General features: G+C 42.9%; 1 pseudogene; it reads left to right on the top strand.

Moving 5' to 3' along the window:
• The first annotated feature begins 1,336 nt into the window (after positions 1 to 1,336).
• On the top strand, positions 1,337 to 15,324 carry LOC138775527 (secretory carrier-associated membrane protein 2-like; annotated as a pseudogene).
• The last annotated feature ends 243 nt before the right edge of the window (positions 15,325 to 15,567 follow it).

Raw genomic sequence — 15,567 nt, 5'->3', positions numbered from 1 at the left:
AGTGAAGCCCTGATGCAGTAGTAAGTGCAGGAAAAAAAAGTACTCTATAAGCATTTCCCATAATAAGTGTAGATTGGTGATTTATATAACTTTTGGGGGGCAATACAATACTTTACTAAAAATTTTAGCCAGACTCTCCTTTAAACCAAGTCTTACTGAGAATGAGAGATAGTAAAGCAATCCAGGCAACTGTTACAGCGCACATTCATTCTGGATAGGTATATATACAACCAGCCACCTATCATTAAAAGTGACCTTTTTGTATTATGACTTCTCTACACAGGTGTAATGGGTAAATTAAGCAGTTTTCATGACTTATTTTATCATACGTCATGGTGCTTGTTGAAGTAAAAAGTGATCTTTTATCAACTGCGGATTGCGTTAAGTGGGCGGGGCTTTGTGGGATTAGCACCACTTAGCCCCACCCACAGCGCCACCGTTGGCACAGCCCCTCCATGACATCAAAGGCACAAGCCCCGCCCCTCGTCAATCTTTGAAACAGGCTGACCTAAAGCTCTAGGCCAGACCCCCTCTAGGTTGGCCCACCAATGGGTGTTGAGGGATCGGGGCCTGTGTGCCGATTATGTCACGGTGTTGCGGGTCCAACCGTGGCACTGTAGGCGGGGCTAAGTGGCGCTAATGCCGCAAAGCCCGTCCACTTAACGCAGTCTGCAGTTGATTAAAAGATCATTTTTTACTTGAACAAGCATAATGCAAAAGGGGGTTACAGTGTCACTTAAGGTTGGCACAATGAAGACATTGATAGTGTCACCCAACTGACTAACCATAATATGGTGTGGAAAGGTCAGAACAGAGGTCTGAGCAGCGCCTGAAACCGACAAAGCAGCCTTTTATATGTTTAGTACTGATGTGTAGACTGCTTATATTCATAACCTGTATTAGTGGGGGTGGGGGTGGTTAACGATTCTCAATAACAGGTCTCCTTAGTGAGCATCACTACCCTGCCCCCCCCCCCCAAACTGTGCCTGGGCAACTCTACTAACTAGTACCCTGCTCTGCTGCCCTCAATTGTTGGGAAGAAAGAAACCTAGAACAGCAGTCTACAGATGGGTGTCTCATCTTTTTAGAGGATTTGTCAAGTACAAATAATCTGCCTTCTGCAGGAGAGCTACAGTTCTGTAGTACAGTACTGTAGTTTAGGTATTTTACATTGCCGTTCCCAAAACAGTTACATAGTAGATGTATGGATTCAAACCATATAGTGTATAGAATGCTTTTATGATTTAAAAAAAACAAACTAAAACTCAGAAAATACAGTTCTAAGCTGCTTCCCCATGGATTCCTTTACGTTTGTTTGCCAGTCATTAGGATGATCATGACGGGTAATATTACCTGCTACTCTCAGGTGAAGTATGTGCTGCGTCTTCATCCAACTTTGTCATTAGGTCGCATGTGAGTCACCTACTGGGCGAACCTGTTGTAACATACAGGGAGTGTTTTCTTTATTGTGCACAGTCACAACTTGCCTCCGTCAAGGTCTATGAATTTTCTGATCTGGTCACTGTAACAAGCAGACAAGTGTGTGGCAGCTGGGGCAAATACCCATAATAACAGTGGTAGTCAAGCTGGTTTCTTCCTGTATGTTGCACACTGCCATTAATACTGGAGTTGTTTCGGCATGGATCCTGTGGTTACATTAATTTCTCAGTCACTAAATGGCATTTAGAAACGATGCTGTGATTTGAGATGAGTGAATAGTGAAATAAAGTGGAATGCATCTGGGACAGCAGGGGAAGCATGCCTGGGTGCATCTAACATGTCAAAGTCGCAGTATTACGCCACTATCACAGCCTGTCTAAGTACACTCCAAACACAATATAACCTCTATGTATAATGGAAAAAATACTTGGAAAGCTTCTTTCCTCTACATTAGCGTGGACAGAGAGCCAAATATTAAGCAAAAGAAACTTTTATCATGCACCCCCTTTAAATCATGTCGCCCTTTAAATCATGTCGCCCATGACAACCACAGATGGCATAGGCAAGGGGAAAATTAACAGCACCCACCGCTAACGGTCATTGTGTACGTATGTGTTTGAATGATGCGGTGAGTCCTCCAAAAATTACTTCAAATTCTTTACAGGACGCACAGTGCGCAAATCAGTAGTACCAAGATAATAGTTTTTTATGGCACACTCACAGTATACAACCGTATACCAGATATATAATTTTTTTTTTTCCTTTTTGGCATTCTAAAAAAAAAAAAAAAAAAAAAAAAAAGGCGCTCAAATTATTTATAGGACGCACAGTGCACAAATCAGTAGTACCCAGATAATAGTTTTTATGGCACACACAGTATACAGCCAATACCCTATGGGTCCTATTACACTGAGCGATTTTTAACGATTAATGACCAACTATAAACAATCGCAAACGAGAGTGTTTATCATTAACCTGAAATCGTTCATCACATTACACAGAACGATGGTCGTTAGATACGATCGTTATTACGATCGTTATTGCGATTGCGTTTATTCCTTCTGATCTCAGAAAAACAATGGGCAATGTGCTATTACACTGAATGACTAGTGAAAAAAATGCGGAACTTGAGCGAATAAACGTGGAATTACAGCGGACGATTAGCGAAACAATTAACGATAATTTTAGGTACAGATCTAAATCAAAGACATACGAACGATTTTTCGATCGTTGCCTGCAATATAACGATTTTTTACACGATAATCGTCCCGTGTAATAGGGCCCTATCTCTCCAGTAGACCAACTACAGCCTATTTCTCACCCTGCACTGCCTGCCTGTCTGAATACTGTCTCGTTGTCGATCAAATACTACTTGCTCATCACTAGCTGTGATGTATTTCCACTGTCATAACAATGTTCCAGTGTAGACACGGCAGGCTATGAGAGGTCTTCCCTTGTTACCTATAACTTAACTGTCGTGCCGGAAGTGGGGAAAAACACCTATTTTGCATGTAGCAGCATCCGCTGCTAGGATATAACCTGTGGTGGTGATGTCATGTGCGTTATGATTTAGTTTTTATCCAACATGGTTTACATATTTTCTTTCCTTTTTATAGGATCCTGCAGTGACACAAATCACCAGCGGCAGCCATGGGACTGTTGAAGAATTTAACCCTTTTTCTGAAAATTCTCGCTTGGTGGGTATCAGTAATGTTGTTCTGCCCATTCCCACATTACAAGGAAGAGGCTTGCCTTGTGAGCTGGTTCTATGCAGTCACTTATTACTCTCATGTGCTTACTTAATTTTGTTAGCCATCTGTGACGTGATGTCTTATGCAGTATGATCCATTTCTATATATGCAAAGTATGTTGGGACTGCCTAGCTAGTCACGTTATTACACTGTTGTGTGCAGTTTACAGACAACTGTTCCCTCCTAAATCCAATTAATATTGTTTGTGATTATTTAATTTGTTAATTTCTATAAATTGTTTGCTTACAGACAACAAATCAGAAAACTGTGCCGGTACAGCCCGTGATGCCTTCTCAGCCTGCTGTTTTACAGCCATCTGTGGAGCCATCTCCGCAGGTACATGTTGTTTAATTATTTTGGTGAAAGAGACGGGACTGTGTAGGCTGGTTGGCTCCCACATTTGCACTGCAAGTGTCAGAGACAGAGAGATGATCACTGTCCTACTAGCCATGTTGTGTGGACCCCTAGTGTATGTAAGTAACCTTTTAGAAAGTACAAAAAAAAGTAACCGGCAGCAGTAGTGTGGAAATTGACCACTGGACATTGTAGAATCTCTTCTGTGAACGAACGTTAAAGGAGTTTTCTGGGATAAGTGTTAATGCTTAGTATTAATGTACAGTATTTATCCTTAGGAAAGTATGTGGGGAGCAGACTTTAGACATCTCTGCCATTACTCATTTAAATAGGCTTTACACTGAGAATCACTACATCTTTTGTTTACATGCCTGCACATAGCTGCATATCACACACAGGGCAGCCTTAGGATAGATGGCACAGTGTGCAGAATTTGCCTTCCTCTGCTGTCCCCATTTACCATTAGCCTCCCTCTCCTGCAGTCCTCATATAGTATCAGCTCCGCTGTGGGGGAAAAATTAAATAATAAACACCAATCGTCACCTAGCATCTGCTAGCTCCTCCAGTGTACTGTCTTGTTCCCACTTTGTGCCTCTCTGCTCTGTTGTGCAGTGACTCTGTAGCATAGAAGTATAAAGCTTGTGACCGCAGACCCTATTTAACTATAAGTTTGCCATTAGACGATTAGAGTGCATCATCATCATCATCTTGGAGGGGGAACCAAAATGACATTGCATTTGTGTAAAAGGAGAACACTATTATTATGCATAATCAACTATGCAAATAGTGGATATTGTGGCAAAAAACTGACTGTTATTGAAAATACCACAGTTGCTCCATAACAGAAGAGAAATCTTGCAAATTCAGCTTTCCCCTTTCTTAGATGGCAGAGGACTCTGTAGAAGTCATGCTCACCCTACATGCTGGAGCAGCTGCACTACATGAAGTTGTCCCCCACCTTGCGGTCTGGGGGTCACACAATAGGCTCATGCACACCCTAGTTAGCCAGTGGGCAATCAGCAACACAAACTGTTAGCATTTCTTTTTATTATTAAACCCTTGTTTATCACCACTTCTGGTACCATACAGTCTGCAGTAGATGTTTACATGACTGTGAAATATCTGGAGTAGAGGTTTTATGTTCATTCTTTCCCTCTTTCTCGAAGGCAGTAGCAGCAGCAGCACAAGCCAGCCCTGCAGCAGCAAGAGGAGCTAGACAGGAAAGCAGCTGAGCTTGAAAGGAAAGAACAAGAAACAAGGAATGTAAATATTAACTGTGAGTATACAGAGGTTTCAGGGTGTGAGCTGCTATGATTTTGTGCAATGTGTTGCATAGGCCCTTTTTTATAAATATTATGTCAGCTGCCACTCATCTTCTTTTCTTTCTATTTTTTTTCTGGTTTTTGAAAAATATTGCAGCTCTGCCTACACACATGCAGCTGTTTTTTGTTAATTTAGGGGACAATTTTCCTTGGCCAATGACATGGCCTGATAGGTGCAAATACTTCACATACTGGGGGGGGGGTCTTCAATAGGCCCCTCCTGTCATTGAAACCTATCCAAATTGTGGCCATCATGTTGTTTTGGGTGACAGATGCCCAGAAAACTTAGATGCTGCCTTCATAGTTCAACCACTTACTTTATCCAGGATGTAAACTACAAGGATCCAAGGTTTTCTGTTGCTTTATGTTAAAGCAAGAGCCATATTATCATGCAACAACCAAGATTCCATGATGTCCGGCACAGGAGACCGGTGCCAGGCTGTTCCTGCTCCGCTGACAAAAGCTTTTGCTGGTCATTAAGGCGATTTAAGGGGTATTTTGAGATTTACAGTGGGGAAAATAAGTATTTGATACACTGCTAACTTTGCAAATTGTTCACCTACAAACAATGGAGTGGTCTGTAATTTTTACTATAGGTACATTTCAACTGTGAGAGACAGAATCTATTTTAAAAAATCCAGAAAATCACATTTTATGATTTGTAAATGAATTTGCAAATTTTGCATGAAATAAATACCAGCAAGAATTCTGTTTCTCCTACTTCTCCTACTCTGCGTTCATTACGTGTATTATTTGCACCTGTTTGAACTCATTAGGGGAGATTTTTCAAGCTGGTGTAAAGTAGAATTGTCTTAGTTGCCCCTAGCAATCAATCAAATTCCACCTTTCATTATTCAAAGCATCTAAGGAATGAAAAGCAGAATCTGATTGGTTGCTAGGGGCAACTAAGACAATTCTACTTTACACCAGTTTGATAAATCTCCCCCATTATCTGTATAAAAAAGCACCTGTCCACACACACTTATTCAGTCAGTCACACTCCATCCTCTTCACAATGGCCAAGACCAAAGAGCTGTCTAAGGGTGCCTTTACCCAGAAAGATTTATCTGACAGTTTTTTGTTTTTTTTTTGTTTTGTTTTTTAAGCCAAAGCCAGGAACAGACTATAAACAGAGATCAGGTCATAAAGGAAAGACTGAGACTCCTCCACTTTTCAAATCCATTCCTGGCGTTGGCTTTAATAATCTGTCAGATAAAACTTTGTGTAAAGGCACCCTAAGGACACAGGAATAAAATTGTAGACTTGCATAAGGCTAAGATGGGCTACAGGACAATAGGCAAGCAGCTTGGTGATGAGGTGACAACTGTTGGCACAGTTATTAGAAAATGGAGGAAACACAAGATGACTAAACACAGTCTTGAGGCTCCATGGAAGTTCTTGTCCATAGGGTAAGAATCATTCTGAAAGGTCAAGAATCAACCCAAAACTGCATGGGAGGACCTGGTCAATCACCTGAAGAGAGCTGGGACAACAGTCTCAAAGATTACCATTTGTGTAACACACTATGCTGTCATGGGTTTGAAATCCTGCTGGGTATGCAAGGTCCCCCTGCTCACGCTACCATATGACCAGGCCTGTTCGAAGTTCACCAGTGACCATATAGATCGTGGTCGGGCAATTAATTTTCCCATGGAGCCACATGAGAAATTGGAATGGTTTTAGAGGGCCAGACTAATATAACTCCGTTCTAGGGCGGCTTTTGCAACACTACAGTAGCACTGCCCAACCACTGTGTGGTCAGTGAGCTGGGAGAATGAACACCAGGGGTCTACACCAGGCAGGGAGAGCAGGGGACATTACTTTTTGGGGCTTTATTAATTCTGTATGACATGGATTCATGGGGCCTCAAAACTAATGTTTAGAGTGCTGCTGACACTGAGCTTATCAATCTCATGCAGGCCGGTCAGTACTAGTTAAAGGGAATGTGTCGCAAAGTTAAAAAATTTTTTGAAAGTGTTAGAACTGAATTTGTTATTTTTTTTTGTTAATTTATATGTGGTTTTCATTTTTTTTACATCTAAGGAAATATGAAAAATTAACAATCTAATTTTCCATATTCCCAGTGATGACCACCAGGGGGAGCTCCACCAGGAAACTGCTGGTAAAAGCAGCCTGAAAGCCGGCTGCTGAAAAAAAGAGGCAGTCTCTGCTCAACTGCTGTGACATCATCACCTCCCTCCTCTTTTCACAGGGGAAACAAAGAGGGGAAAGGTGCTATTATGTGTACTGCTGGGCAGCGCCATTTTGTTGTTGTCTGCACAGCAGTACACATATACAAGTGTGTCCCTAGCCTTTCATAATAAACCTCAACTGCTGCAGAACCTCCTAATACACCTCAACCTGCTGCAGAACCTCAGACAGCTCGCCTGCTCACACTCATCTCCCAAACTTCTCACCGCCCATCCCCCGCATGCACATAGTATTGTTGTTACACTTATACAGACAGCTCATGTCATACATTCCACATGTAGAGGGTATGTAATACAGGAGAGTACAGGCTATTGCTCTCTGGTGTCAGCAGTGTCACACGTTACATGGGTAGAGGAGGTGTGTATGTGTGTGTGTGTGTGTGTATATATATAATATATAATATATATATATATATATATATATATATATATATATGCACACACCTCTGTGTAACGTGTGACACTGCTGACACCAGAGAGCAATAGCCTGTACTTTCCTGTGTGTGTGTGTGTATGTGTATATATATATATATATATATATATATATATATATATATAATATAGTGTTACCTTGGTTTAATAGTAAACTTGTTTAAGAGCGTTTGGTTTAAGAGCTCACAGTTTTTAAAAATTGTGACTTGGTTTAAGAGCATTGCTTTGGTTTAAGAGCTCCCTGTGCTGGGGGGGGGGGGGGGTGGGGGGGAGGGGCATGGTCTGCATAGCGGGGTCTACAGCACTGTACTCCAACCCAGGAAGTCTCCCTCACCTTCAAATCATAGCTGATCCACTCCAGGCTGGGGCTTACATCAGGGGACAGGACTGTGGAGGTAATCTCTCCATAGCTGTAACTTCTCTCTCCCCGGACAGAGAGTGCTGCATGTATGTGCCCACATCTGCCCTGCTCATTCCTTCATGCTCTCTGCAGTCTCTGTCAGCCCTTGTGTTTTCCATCCTCTCTATTACTGTACAGTAACTTATAATATCACATATTCTGCTGTTTCTGAATGTTTGTTTTATTAGATTTACCTGTTGTTCAGAATAATAAATCATTATTTTTGGGGTGTGGAACCAATTGTCTGCATTTCTATGATTTCTTATGGGAAATTTTGCTTTGGTTAAGAGCGGATTTGGATTACAAGCACGGTCCCGGAACGAATAATGCTCGTAATCCAAGGCACCACTGTGTATATATATATTATATATATATATATATATATATATATATATATATAAACAGTAGAGGGCTTCAAAACAGGGCTAGACAAGTTCTTAGAGCAAAATAATATAAATGCATATGTATAGAACCTATACCCCCTCCCCCTTCCCTGTGTCCATCCCCTCCTTGGTTGAACTTGATGGACATGTGTCTTTTTCAACGTATTAACTATGTAACTATATATATATATATATAATATATATATATATATATATATATATATATATATATATATATATATATATATATAAATATATAATATATACACACACATACACACCTCCTCTACCCATGTAACGTGTGACACTGCTGAAACCAGGGAGCAATAGCCTGTACTTTCCTGTATGTGTGTATATCCTCTGTGTAACGTGTGACACTGCTGACACCAGAGAGCAATAGCCTGTACTTTCCTGTGTGTGTATGTGTATACATACACACATACAGGAAAGTACAGGCTATTTCTCTCTGGTGTCAGCAGTGTCACACGTTACACAGAGGATATACACACACACATACAGGAAAGTACAGCCTATTGCTCTATATATATAATATATATATATACGGTTGAAAAAAGACACATGTTCCATCAAGTTCAACCAAGGAGGGGATGGACACAGGGAAGGGGGAGGGGTGATAGGTTCTATACATATGCATTTATATATTTTGCTCTAAGAACTTGTCTAGCCCTGTTTTGAAGCCCTCTACTGTTTTTATATATATATATATATATATATATATATATATATATATAATATATCACACACACATACACACCTCCTTTACCCATATAACGTGTGACACTGCTGACACCAGAGAGCAATAGCCTGTACTCTCCTCTGTGTGTGTATATATATATATATATATATATATATATATATATATATATATATATATACAATACATACCACACACACCACACACACACACACACACACACACACACACACACAGAGGAGAGTACAGGCTATTGCTGTGACAGGGGGGAGAGGCTGGAGTGACAGGGGGGAGAGAGGCTAAGGTGAAGGGGGGGAGAGGGCTGGGGAGACGGGGGGGGGAGAGAGGCTGGGGTGACAGGGGGGGGGGAGAGAGGCTGGGGTGACAGGGGGGGGGGAGAGAGGCTGGGGTGACAGGGGGGGGGGTGAGAGGCTGGGGTGACAGGGGGGAGAGAGGCTGGGGATACGGGGGGGGGGGGAGAGGCTGGGGTGCCAGGGGGGGGGGGGGGAGAGAGGCTGGGGTGACAGGGGGGGGGGGAGAGAGGCTGGGGTGACAGGGGGGGGGGAGAGAGGCTGGGGTGACAGGGGGGAGAGAGGCTGGGGTGACAGGGGGGGGGAGAGAGAGGCTGGGGTGACAGGGGGGGGGGAGAGAGGCTGGGGTGGACAGGGGGGGGGAGAGAGGCTGGGGTGACAGGGGGGAGAGAGGCTGAGGTGACAGGGGGAGAGAGGCTGGGGTGACAGGGGGGAGAGAGGCTGGGGGGCAGGGGGGAGAGAGGCTGGGGTGACAGGGGGGAGAGAGGCTGGGGTGACAGGGGGGAAAGAGGCTGGGGTGACAGGCTGGGGTGCCAGGGGGGGGGGGAGAGAGGCTGGGGTGACAGGGGGGGGGGGAGAGGCTGGGTGACAGGGGGGGAGAGAGGCTGGGGGTGACAGGGGGGGGAGAGAGGCTGGGGTGACAGGGGGGGGAGAGAGGCTGGGGTGACAGGGGGGGGAGAAGAGGCTGGGGTGCCAGGAGGAAGCTGATGTGAAGGGAGGCTGGAGTGACAGGGGAGAAGCTTACGTGGGGCACAGGGAGGAGGCGCAGTAGAGGCAGGCTGGTTCCCCGCAGTACAGTGGATGCGGTGAGCTTTCGGCACGGACAGGCTGTAATACACCGGCCCGGAAGCTCACAGCTGCTGCCCCTCGGTTACCGACTTCTCTCCTGCTCTGCAGCGTCGCGATGTCACGTGGTCGCCGAGCAGGAGAGAAGTCCGGGCACTGAGGGGCAGCAGCTGTGAGCTTCCGGGCCGGTGTATTACAGCCTGTCCGTGCCGAAAGCTCACCGCATCCCCGTAACTGTACTGGGGGGGACCGTCCTATCCAGCCCACCCCTGGCTGGTCTGCTGGAAGGTTAGTGGGAGCGGTCCGCGGGCCAGTGTCCGACACTGTTTGGGGAGGCTAGGGAGGGGAGAGAGCTGCACAGAGCTCTCTGTCTACTCTCTGTGCGGTTTCTCTCCTCCCCTGTCCTCGTTCCTCTTGCTGGGCAGGGACTTCAAAAAAATGGCGCGCCACCCCGCCCCAGTTAATTCAGCTGTGTCTGCACATGTCTATGCACATGTGCAGTACACGCGACGGAGCCTCCAGTTAAGTGAACCAGACGGACTCCGTCGGGGTTCACTCTGTTGTTATGGAGGTGCCGTATAGTGTCTGTGTGTGTGTCGTGAAATGACGTCACACACAGACACTATTAAAATGGCAGCCCCTGTGCATACATCATTTGATTAAAAGACACTCAAGCCCTATGCAAAAAAAAAAAAATGCAAAACACCTATTTTTTCTTATTACCTTTTATTAAAATTTTTTCAAAAATGTGACACTGTCCCTTAAAGGGCTAGATGTGGGCCGTGGGGACGCACAATGCCAGGTCTGATCTCATGATCCAGAAGGAGGCATGGGAGAAGGTAACGTGGTCAGATGAGGCAAAATAGAACTATTTTGGGATGAACTCCACTCTTCATGTTTGGAGGGAGTAGGATCAGTACAACCCCCAAGAACACATGAAGCATGGTGGTAGAAACCTCACACTTTGGTGGTGCTTTTCTGCAAAGGGGACAGAATGACTGCAGTGTATTAAAGAGAGGATGGATGGGGGCCATGTATTGCGAGATTTTGGCCAACAACCTCCTTCTTAAGTAGCATTAAAGAGCATTAAAGAGCATTAAAGATTAGCCGTGGCAGGTTCTTCCAGCATGACAATGATCTGAAGCACACAGCCAGGCCAGCCAAGGAGTGGCTCCATAAGAAGCATTTCATGGTTCTGGAGTGGCCTAACCAGTCTCCAGACCTGAACCCAATAGAAATATTTGGAGGGAGCTGAAACTGGATGTTACAGCCTGGAATCTTAAGAGATCTATAGAAGATCTGTATGGAGGAATGGGACGAAATCCCAGCTGAAGTGTCTGCAAACTTGGTCAAGAACTACAGGAAACATCTGACCTCTATAATTGCAAACAAAGGTTTCTGTACCAAATAGTAAGTTCTGTTTTTCAGAAATCCTAAATAATTATTTCCAGAAAATTACATTGCTGATTCTTAACTTTTCTCTATAGATCCTGTCTCTACAGGTGAAGTCTACCTACGATGAAACTTGCAGAGCTCTTCATACTTTGTAGGTGGGAAAATCTGCAGTATATCAAATACTTATTTCCCCACTGTATAAAAGTTGTTGCCGGGGGTGTGCCAAAAATAAAAAAATAACCAATACTTACCTACTTAGGTCCCGTTCGACACACCACCAATATAGTGTTGATGTTACTAAGAATAGGCATTAATTTTAAAAGCTGGATAACCCCTGTAAGCAATATAATAAGTCTGCCTGACATGCTTTCTCCCTTTCTACAGTAAGACAGAATAACTGGCCTCCTCTTCCTTCTAAGTGCCCCATTAAACCATGCTTCTATCAGGACTTCTCTGCAGACATCCAGCAGATTTTCAGCGCACTTGTAAAATGCTGTATTACCTATGGATGTGTAAGTATCTAGCTGGGAATGGGGTAGTGACACATACCTGTAAATGCCTTAGAAAAAGAATTTATCACAATCTCCGTAGTGATATAAAAGTCTTGTGTTGTAAACTTTATTATTCTTTTAGGGCCAGTTCACATAGAGTAAAATCGTCAGAATCCCGTCCGCCGTCTGTTTCATTGGGACGGCTTACGCCACTCCATGTCAATTCTTTAAGCGTAGATCCGCGGAAGCAGAGGCACGCGAGCCGCAGGATTCCGACGATTTTACTCCGTGTGAACTGCACTTATGCTGGGGGTTTACACAAGGAACCTTTATGATGGAGTTGTCACAGTACTAGGGAATGGGGGTTTGAAGGTCTTACTTACATTGTTACATTACGTTACTACATTGTTTCCCTGATAGGGTTTTCTATAGATAATAAGGTATATCCAGCCAATAGATTTTTCTATTGCAAAAATTCTTCACAGATCTTTTTTTTTAAACATGGAATTACACCCAGTAAATGGGGCTAATCCACTTACAGGCTAAATCTACATCAGGAAGTAACTGTTTCGCCTCAAAACACATTTACAAGTGTGTGCACAAAAATAAAATCATATATTATATGACCTTTTTATTGTATTTGAGATGATCCCTCATCCTGTTGGTGTGTGTGCTGTGAGCCCAGAAATGGGCAGTGTGGCTGCTGTACAGAAATGTAACATGATGATACCTATATTATTGTATATTGGAATTAATACTGTGATTCTTTCTCTAGTTCACTCTGTCACACTTCTGCTTACCTTCTGGCTTGCTTGGCATACTTCACCGCTAACGCTGAGACTGGTGTGTGTCGATTTTGGCTTATCCATCTTGTGGTTTATATTGTTTACACCTTGTGCCTTCATATGCTGGGTACCGGCCAATCTACAAAGCATTCAGGTAAATTTTCTTCAGACCTTGGAATCTCGGTTTTGTCTATAAATACAACATATATATAATTAAGCATGAAAAGGTTAGAGAGAATAACTCTGCTACCACATATTGAGGTACACTTTTCCATAAGTGTCAAAGGCACCTGGAAAGTGCCATACACATTGGATTTTTTCATTTTATTTTTATCTTGGTATGTACATAAAAAAGGCACTGCTAACACAATCTGGAAAGTCTTCTGAGATGAAATCGGTGGTGGTGGTACATAATAAACCCACCAGCAGTGTATCCTCATGCACCTTAATAAAAAAAATATTTCCCATTTATGCATTTTTAAAGTGTCAAAACTTTAAACATGTCATAGAAACATGTCAAAAGTTTTGATCAGTCCAGGTTACAAAAAAAGTCAGTCTCATAATGTAAGTCTATGGAGCCCTGGTCTTCTCCCAGCTTCTTCTCCCAATTGGTACGATCTGAACACTCAGACCCAGGCGATCAAAACTTTTGACATGTCTTTATTCTCAAAAGTTTTCCCAAATGACAGTGACACTTTAATATAACCCATATAAACTTTTGTGAAACCTTTCCCACAGATCTAGATTTTTAGTTCCATTCAGCGCGTAAGTCTTGACATGGGAGTCTGTATCCTAGAAGAAGCACTAGTGCTTCTTAAATGTTTAGGGACCATTGCTGCTGCAGCATAGGTGTCGCACTGACCCTTTTATATATACCATAGGAACTTACTAAGTAGCCAGACAGTGACCCAACATTTGCAGCCACAGGGCTCTGTCCCAAAGGTCAGTATTAGATGTTAAGATTGTAATAAAGTCTGAATCTGACACACAGATTTCTTTACAGGACAGACAGTTCCTTCAATTTCTTTGTGTTCTTCTTAATCTTCTTCTGTCAAATCGTCATTTATATCATACAAGCGGTTGGCATCCCTCACTGGGGAGACAGGTAAGTTTGAAGTTCCTCCCATTGTTCTCCTCTGTGCCATCCTTCTACTTATCCCACATCTTTTGCTTCATTGCAGTGGCTGGATAATAGCGTTGGCATGATAAAAACTAACACTGCAGTTGCTGTGATAATGATGATTGTGGCATCGTTCTTTACTGTGTGTGCCGCCTTATCTCTGTTCCGCTCAAAAAGGTAAATCTACAATAAGCTTGTAATGTTGCAATAAAATTACAAAGGCCTGCTAATTTGAGCTGATTTATTTGTCATGTATCTATTTTTCTGTACCTTTATTTTTTTTTTAGTTCGTAAAACCTACTAGTATAACAAGATGCAACAGGGCACAGAAAGATGCAGGTTCCATTTTTCTGTCCTGTTCTAATAGAAGGCAGTGGCAACACTATGCATCAGAATGGAAAATCTGTTCCATCCTGTTTTAAAGGTGACCTAGTCTGCAGCTGCCACCAGAGATTGGGTAGTTTTAACCCAGTGGAGGAGATTATCAAACATGGTGTAAGGTGAAACTGGCTCAGTTGCCCTAGCAACCAGAGTCTGTGAGGAATGAAAGGTGGATCTGATTGGTTGCTAGGGGCAACTGGTCCAGTTTCACTTACACCATGTTTTATAAATCCCCCCACTGTGTTACTATGAAAAATGCCATGTCCTTCAGGGTTGTTTTCTTGTTGTTGCACCCAAATGATTTAGTGAAGTCTTTAGGAAAATCCATCCTTGCAGCTTTTATTTCTTTCAGTGCAGTCTGTGATTACATCCACACCAAAAGCTCTGCAGATTTGTATTGCACATTTTAGAATTCTCCCTCTGTTCTTTCCTAAAACAAAACAGGTATTTCAGCGGCACTTACCATAAAATTTTTCTATATGCAAATCCAATAAACCTCACACAGGAATAGCAGACACACCCACCTCCTGCTGCCTACTATCGCTTGTACCTTCCGGCCCTTTCTCGAGGTATGCAGCTATCTTCGGCAGTCATGTAGGGATTATCCCCTATCTTGTTTGCCGATAAGTTATAGTCTTTGGATAACCCCTAGGTTTATACTCCCTCTAATGAAGAGTGGTTTGCTCTGTATTTGGAGTGCTCCCTGCATTAATGTATATGTTTCTTACAGGTTCACTCAATGTATCGCAGAACAGGTGCAAATTCCAGAGAGCACAGGAAGAGTTTCACAGGGCATCTTTCCATCGCACAGTTCAAAATGCAGCTGCTGGAGCTGCCACCTCGGCTGCTAGGGGGGCATTCCAGGCAAACTGAGAATCTTGATTGCATTACTTCAACCTTTTATACACTTCTGACTATTTCCCCTATCCCTCCTTTCTATTTCTCCAGAGAAGAAACTCATTGTCTTTTCTTAGCAGTTGCCTCAGTAATGGCTCTGGTGGTTGTACCCAGCACTCCATATAATGCCACTTCCACCAAGAGACTGTGAAGTTCTAATATATAGTACATAAATATATAGTTAGGCATAAAAATGGATTTACTTAATGCTTGATTTTTATTTGAGGCTGAATTTTTGTCAGTTTTTTTTTTTTTTTAATTTGGAAAGGGGAATGAATGATATGTCTGTAAAACACAAATCTGTGGTAATGAAGTGCTTGTTCTATGTTGAGACCGAGATGTAAAATATTGAGATTCCTCTCTTGTATATGTTTCCTCTCGTATTTCTATGTTT

Source organism: Dendropsophus ebraccatus, unplaced genomic scaffold (genome assembly GCF_027789765.1).
Source record: "Dendropsophus ebraccatus isolate aDenEbr1 unplaced genomic scaffold, aDenEbr1.pat pat_scaffold_1712_ctg1, whole genome shotgun sequence".
NCBI lineage: Eukaryota > Metazoa > Chordata > Amphibia > Anura > Hylidae > Dendropsophus > Dendropsophus ebraccatus.
This window is presented reverse-complemented; position numbering and strand designations above follow the sequence as displayed.